This window comes from Ursus arctos, unplaced genomic scaffold, assembly GCF_023065955.2.
Source record: "Ursus arctos isolate Adak ecotype North America unplaced genomic scaffold, UrsArc2.0 scaffold_1, whole genome shotgun sequence".
NCBI classification, from domain to species: Eukaryota; Metazoa; Chordata; class Mammalia; order Carnivora; family Ursidae; genus Ursus; species Ursus arctos.
In genome coordinates this window covers 69,461,958-69,470,443 of record NW_026622763.1, presented here as the reverse complement: position 1 = coordinate 69,470,443, position 8,486 = coordinate 69,461,958, and the positions used below count along the sequence as shown (strand labels likewise).

The 8,486-nt window shown below is 33.3% G+C and overlaps 1 pseudogene; it reads right to left on the bottom strand.

Moving 5' to 3' along the window:
- Positions 1-1,232: 1,232 nt before the first annotated feature.
- LOC113250972 (U6 spliceosomal RNA) lies at positions 1,233-1,325 on the bottom strand (annotated as a pseudogene).
- Positions 1,326-8,486: the final 7,161 nt, after the last annotated feature.

Here is an 8,486-nt window from a genome sequence, read left to right as displayed (position 1 = left end):
AAATTATTTTGTAGATGCATATGTCTTCTGTGGTGATGTGTTTGTTAAGGTCTTTTTAAATTGAGTTTTGTTTGTTTCCTTATTTTGACTTTTTTTTAAAGGATTTATTTATTCTTAGAAAGAGAGTGGTGGGGGGCAGAAGGAGAGAGAGAATCTCAAGCAGACCCTCAACTCAGTGCAGATCCATATTTAGGGCTCAATCCCATGACCCTAAGATCATGACCTGAGCTGAAATCAAGAGTCAGGTGCTTAACGAAATGAGCCACCCAGGTGCCCCTATTATTTTGACTTTTTTAAAAAAGATTTTATTTATTTATTTGACAGAGAGGTAGAGAGTACAAGCAGGTGGAGCAGCAGGCAGAGGGAGAAGCAGGATCTTCCCTGCTCCCCACTGAGCAGAGAGCCCGATGCGGGACTGGATCCCCAGACCCCAGGATCATGACCTGAGCTGAAGGCAGCTACTTAACTGACTGAGCCACCCAGGTACCCTTATTTTGACTTTTAAAAGTAATTTGTATATTTTGGAAAGCAGTCCTTTATCAAGTGTGTCTTTTGCAAATATTTTCTCCCACTCTGTGGCTTGTCTTTTCATTCACTTAACATCTTTACAAGAGTAGAAATGTTTAATAAAGTCTAGCTTACCAATTATTTCTTTCATAGATTGTGCCTTTGGTATTATATTTAAAAAAAAAAAAACATGCCATACTCATGGTCATGTAGGTTTTCTTCTATGTTACCTTCTAGGAATTTTAGTTTGTGTTTTATATTTAGATCGGTTACATATTTTGATATTTGTGAAGGAAGTGAGGTCTGTGTCTAGATTCCTTTTTGTTTATTTTTTGGCATGTAGATATTTAGTTATTCCAGCTTACTTTTGCTCTTTTGGCAAAGATCAGTTGACTATATTTATGTAGGTAACAAGTTTTAAGCTAATTTGGAAATAAAACAAAAGTTTGTCTATTCATTCCTTTATTTATTGATGAAAGCTCCTCTTTTCTTCATGTAGATACAAATTTCTGATCTATTTGATTTTCCCTGTGTGTGAATATTTTGCAACATTTTCTGTGGAACAGGTCTGCTGAGAATGCCTCTCTTCTATTTTTGTTTGCTTTAGAATCATTTCACTGGCTCTAGAAATCTAGGTTGGTGGGTTTTTCTTTTAAATATTTCACTCTTTCTTTTTGCTGGTGAGGTTTCTGAAAAATGTGATTTCTTTTTTAATCATCTGTTGAAAAGATATAAAACACATTTGCACATCATCCTTGTGTAGGGGCCATGCTAATCTCTGTATCATTCAAATTGTAGTATATGTGCTGCTGAAGCAAACCCTACTTGTTTCTTTGTTGGTTGTGTTTTCCCTCACCCTGGCCTTTTCCTTCAGGATTTTCTGTTTCTCTTTGGGTTTCAGCATTGCCAATATGATTTGCCTAGATGTGGATGCTTATTTTTTTGCTTGTATTTATGATGTTGACATTCTTTTAGCTCTCTTGCTCTGTGGTTTGATGCTTGTCATTTGGTTTGCAAATTTCTCAGCTAATTTAAAATTTCAAATATTTTTCTAATTTTTCATTCTGATGTGTTACACTTTTTAATGTTCTCCTATAGTTCTAGGATACTCTCTTTCTCTTTATGTATTTCAGTTTGGAAAGTTTCTATTGCTCTATGCTCAGGTCCACTTATTATTTCCTCAGGCATGTCAAGTATATTTGTGAGACCATCAAAGGTGTTTGTCATTTTTTTATTTTTTTTATTTCTAGCATTTACTTTTGATTTTTAGGTTACATAAACTCTAAGATGGAGGAATCTCTATCTGTTCTTGCATGCTATTTACAGTTATTTTAAATTTCCTGCGTAATTTACACCTGTGTTATATCCTAGACTATTTCTGATGACTCCTTCTCTCTTCAGTGTTTTTCTTGCCTTTAGGAAAGCCAAACATGTATTAAGGAATAGAAATTGCGGTAAATAGGTCTTTGAGAGGATTTATGATATTTGACTAATTATTTGGTTGTATATATAAAGGTACCAGAGACTTTATTTTTGTCTCCCCTCTGGGCTTTGGAGAGAGTTGTGTCCCCTACACCCTTGCAAGAAAAACAAGGAATCTTTCTTAGATTCTCACTTTTAGAACTTACTTGATGGGATTCCTGGAGGTAAAGCTGATTAAAGTGTAGGGTCTCCCAGAAGTTTGTCATTCTTATACTCAGCTGCAGAAATGCATCAAAATTAGCATTTATGCTCCTTCCAGTTTATAGCTCCAGTGGCTTCTGTCCCAGGTGGGCAAAACTCAGAAAGTCAGAAAGAACCTGACTCCAGATTAGCAGTTTGCCTTCCAAAGTCTGTTCCATGGTGAGTACTAAAAAAAATTGATTTGTATAGCTTTTTTCTTATAATGTGAGGAGTGACAACCTCTAAGTCACTTACATGGTATAGCTGCGACTAGTTCTTGGGTTTGAATTAGTGCTACTTTGAGTTTTAATCCCTAGGGACTAAAGAAAGGAATAAAAAGCATTTTCTCCTGATAAGTTGCTTTACCTCTCTATGTCTTAGATTACTCATTTTAAATCAGGGATAATATTTCCTGCCTTATAGAATTGTTAAAAGGATTAAATTAAATGAGACAGGTATTAATCACAATTAGTGGCAGCATGTTACATTAGTTTTTCCACAAAGGTCCTATCCATATAAATATTTGCAGACAAACATATACTGGCCCCAGTTCTACCAGAAGGCATAGGTATAAGCATAGGCATTTACCATACCACACTTCTCTGTACTTCTTAGAAATATGGGTAGGGTTATTCTAAGTGACACAAGGGAATTTTTCTGGTCTAAGGAAACATTTTGTACCATACAGTTACTCTAAAACAAAGAAAATCCAGAATGAACACAAAGAGACTTGTAGTTGAAAGTTATGTGATAAAGTGTAATTTTACGTACTTCAATCATAGAATATTAGTCATATTTTGAAATAATTCCTATGTTACCAAGACCTTATCATAAGGCAGAAATTTTGGTTTTCTGTGTATTCAGATATTTTCCTTACTGTACTAAAATCAAAGAGAAGTTTGTTTTAATATGATCTGTTATAAAACATATACTTTCACCTTTAATTATCTTTTAGACTCAAAATATAATCAGTTGCTTTTTAAATACTAAAAGGCCAAAGATGGAAGATAATCATTTAAAAGTATATTTGTAGAAATTATCAATTTGAAAAAAAATATTGTGACATCTCTCCCACCCAATTTAAATTTAGTTATAAGTGAAGCTATATGAAGAAACTAATGACATAAATGGAAGGTGTAGTTAGTAATCCTATACTTAGAGAACAGTATTTTACATCTGCAGGTCATTCAGGCCTCAAATATTTGTGGTAAATTTTCCATCACTTATATTATGGGTTGAATTGTGCTCCCCTGTATTTATATGTTTAATTCCTACCACCCAGTATCTCAGAATGTGACTCTATTTGGAGATAGATCCTTAAAGAGGTGATTAAGTTAAAATGAAGACATAATGCAATATGCCAGGTATCCATATAAGAAGAAATTAGAACACAACATATACAGAGGAAAGACCATGTGAAAGTATAGTGAAAAGACTGCTATCTACAAGCCAATGAAGGAGCAGGCTTCAGAAGGAACCAAACCTGCCAACTGCTTGATCCAAGAATTGGAGCCACCAGAATTGTGAGAAACTTTATTTTCTGGTTTACACCATCCACTCTGTGGTACTTTGCTATGGTAACCCAGCAAACTAAATATCTAATAAGAATAAAAAAGACATGAATACAAACATTACAATAGAAAATCCGTAAGGCCAATGAGTATTTGAAAAATGTTCAAATTCATCAGTAATCAGGACAATGAAAAGCAAGAATGAGACAGAACTTCACAATTATGAGACTGACAAAAATTTAGAAGATGAAAAATGTCAAGTGTGGCCATGACTCTGGGGAGTTAAAAACCTTATTGTGTAAGCTACTGTAACCTGACACAAGTATTTAGGAAAGTAATCTGACACAATTTAGTTGAAGTACAGGCATTCCCTATGGCTCAGCAATTCTGCTTGTTGATCTAACCCAAGGAAATTCTTGCACAAGTACAAAAATAACATCTAATAATGCTCACCTTAGTAAAATTTGTGGTAGCAAAATGTTGAGGGTAATTTGGCTGTTCACAACTTGTGTCATAGGTATGTAGAAGCACCATAGAGGAGTTGAAAGCAACAGGTTAGACACATACATAGCAACCTGCATGTAACACAAAAAAATGTTGAGTTAGTTCAATATGTGGTATGATAATACTACCATATAATTAGAAAAATATATGTACATTAAGCAAAAATGAATATTTTTAAAGAACAATGAGATAAGTGAATATTAAACAATAGTTTCCTATGAATGTAGGAGAAGGAGAGTGGCTTTCAAAGATACAAAGGATAATATTTTTTAAAATAAACACTATAAAAAGATATATATCAATATAAAAAGATACGTATAAAGTGTGAGGCTTTTTTAATCACATGATTCATATATAATTGTATAAGGAAAACATATAGGTTTAGAGTGTTTATGTTTGGCACATTGTAAAAATCAAATATTTAATGAATTTATAAGTGAGTGAATGAATAAATGGATGGATAGATGAATGATTATAACAAAATACTTCCTATAACACATGTGCTATTGGATACTGTTACTTTCTTTCCATATGTCAAATTAGTTAATCATCACATCCCTAGAAAGTGGCTACTATTAATAACCCTGTTTTACAGATGAAGGAACTGTGACAAAGAGAGATTTTAAAATTTAGCTAAAGGCATAGATCCAGAAAACAACAGAGTGTGGTTGTTAGACATTATAAGGATGCTATAAGGATACCCATCAACACCCCCCAAGTTGTTCAAGAAAGTAAGAGATAAATATTTAAATGTTATGAATCACCAAATAAAAAGCAATACCCATGGATCATCCAGGCTAATTTGGGGGGGGGGTTTCTATTTGGATAGGGAAATATGGAAATTGCTGTCTTTGGCTAAAACACTACCAACATGGAGTAATTTTATAAAACTATAGTAATATAAATTGGTTTCTAATAATATAGTATTATATATTTACTCTTTATCTTAATTTGAATAAGAATTTTTACCCTTGGAGGGAAAAAATAAAACAAGATGAAATCAGACAAAGCATAAGAGACTCTTAAGCATAGATAACAAACTGAGGGTTGCTGGAGGGGAGGGAGTTGGGGGAATGGGGTAACTGGGTGATGGAGGGCACGTGATGAGATGAGCACTGGGTTTTATATAAGACTGATGAATCACTGACCTCTACCTCTGAAATTAATAATACATTATATGTTAATTGATTGAATTTAAGTTAAAAAAAGAGACCCACTTCAAAAATAAATTTCCTTTAAATTACACAAATTCAAAATTAAGAATATAGCAACTAAAAATAAAAAAAATTGGTCCTATCCTGGAAAATAATGTATATCTAATAGAAAATAAAATATTTTAGAAGTATAAAAAATAAATTTTACCCTTGAATTTATCGTTAGACGTCAAAATTCTAGATTATTTTTCATAATGCTGTACTAGTTTATTAGGATTGCCATAACAAACTACCACAGGCTGGTGGCTTAAAAAATAGAAATTAATCTCTCACAGTTCTAGAGGCTGGAAATCTGAAATCAAGATGTTGGCAGGATTAGTTCCTTCTGAGGATCTGTGAAGGAAAGATAGATTTATCTTCTCAGCTTTGTAGATGACCATTTTCTGCCTGACCATTTTCTTCCTGTGCCTCTTTACATTAGCTTCCCTCTATGTGTATCTGTGTCCAAATTTCCTTTTTTTTTTATAAAGAACACCAGTCATTGGATTAGAGTCCACCCTAATGACCCCATTTTAATTTTATTGCTTTTATTATTATTACCCCTATTGCTAAATAAGGTCGCATTCTGAAATACTAGAAGTTAGCATTCCAACATTTTTACCTTTTTCTTTTCTTTTTGGCAGTGGGGACATAAGCCTATAATCTTATTTTCTTTGATAGTGAGGTCATGCTTGTGCTATTTATTTTTGAAATAGTTTTAATGTTTTATACTTAATTTATAATGACATTTACCTAGATATACCTTGTGCTTTTTATCATTTGTTTTGTTAAGAGGGGGTGGGTGAGGTAGGATGATATATATTTTTCCCAATAGTGACTGAGAATTAGCTATAATGTTATTATACTTAAAATATTGTAAATAGGGAATTACATGTGGAATATGTTAGAGTTAACATGGGTTGTCTTCCAGTCCCAGAATTGCAGACTATTGCTATGCAAAATTTCTTTGGCTTTGTTTTGAATTGAATTGAATCTTATAATCTGGTTATTATAGTCCTGGCACTAATATAAGCATTCATAGATTTATATGGTCAACATTGAATTCAGTGGGTAAATATTTCAATTATAATAGTTAGAATAATTTTCTTAAGGATTATTTTTCAAGATTTGATGATATAAAACCAAATAAGATAAATTTAATGTACCCAAGGTCCACTAATGAAAGGATAGACAGGATAGAAAATGGCCCAAAGAAACTGAATATTAGGAAAGCATTATTTTTTCACTTTGGTTCTCAAAAACAATCATTAGAACAAAGCAGCTGGTTTTGTTCTATTTTGATTTTACAGATGGGAATTGAACAAAATAAATGTCTAAGTTTGGACATCTCTGTGCCAGAAATTTAGATTTTTACAGTGTGTCTCTTTAATAGGGCCCAGACTCCCTGAACAGAAGGCAATTCCTATTTCTGGGATAAAGGAAAAATACAGATACTAGAAAACACAGGTAATATTAACTGTGTCTTGAGAGCTGTTGAATGTAGCTTGTTGAAGGCTTATTTAAGTCAAGTTAAAAGTTCATAAACAAAAGCAATTTGTCATTTAAGAAAAATCATATGCAAGTAAAAATATTAGAACAGTAGCCATTTATACACACACACACACACACAATTGTCACATAAAAGAAAATTAGGATAAAAATTTGGTCCACAGTCAAGGGCAATATATTTGTAATGGATTTGTTTGAAGTTTGAATAACATGTTTCAGGATTCTCTATACAGAACAGGTTCAACTATACTGTTGCTTTGATCTTCTTGCCCAATATTTACATATAAGTTGTAAAACATCCCTAAGAGTCTTAGGACCTCACATTCACCTATTATTTAATTTCTTACTTGCAATGAATTAAAGTTTTAAATCATTATACTTTTCTTGTACATCCTGTTTTCTTTCCTCTGCCAGCTTATGTTTGGAAATATTCCTTGGTTTCCTCATTATTACATCCCTTCCAGACACACAATTTAGAAAACACATCCACATATATATATGTGTGAGAGGAAAGAAAAAAAATTGATTTATATTTTTGGTATGTCTTGGCCTTAGCCATCAGCCTCTAAAACTCATATAAAGAAAGATTTTTGTTCTTAATACAATTTTTTAAAGATTTTATTTAAAGATTTTATTTATTTTTATAGAGAGTGAATACAAGTGGGGGGAAGGGGCAGAGTGAGAGAGAGAAGAATCCCAAGCAGACACACTGAGCACGGAGTCCCATGCAGGGCTCAATTTCATGATGCTCAGATCATGACCTGAGCTGAAATCAAGAGTCGTCAGATGCTTAACTGACTGAGCCACCTAGGCACCCCCACTAATACAATTTCATTCCAAAATTTTTAAAGTCAGTCTATCCTTCTTAGCATTAAAGGACAGGACTATGTAACTTCCACCAAGCTACAATATATATATATATATATATATATATATATATATGTATATATATATATTTTATTATTGAGAGAGAGTGACAGCACAGGTGAGGAGGAGAGGGAGAAGCAGGCTCCCTGCTGAGCAAGCAGTCTGATGTGGGTCTTGACCCCAGGACCCTGAGATCATGACCTGAGCCACCCAGGCACCCCTTAAAATTTCATGTAACATAAATTAGGTGGAGATTGAAGATAGTGGAGTAAGAATCTCCAAGAATCAGTCCTTCTAACAAAACATCTATTGAGTTTGTAAGATCAAAATCAAATCTTAAAATTTCAATACTAGCCAAACACTAGCATCTAGGGCATTGTTTTATTAAAAAAAAGACTGGTACGTTTTGGTGAATTTTGGTGTGGTTTACTATTACCAGCCTAGGCAATAGGAACTTTGATATCCAAAAATTGGGTTTGTTTGATCTCTCTGGTGATTCACTGAAGGCCTGGAAAAAAGGTAGGTTATTGTCTCAATCACCTGTGTCACAAATGGATTCTGAGGCAGTATCTGTTGAAAGAGTTTAAAGATAAAGAACATCTTTATTATTTTCTCTGATTATTGCATCCAGGAATTTAAGGAAATCTCTGTGAGGTCACTGAGAGTTATCTCTAGCCTGTAGAGATAACTGAATGAAGGTTTTAGTGACTCCACCTGAAAAAATAATGGACTT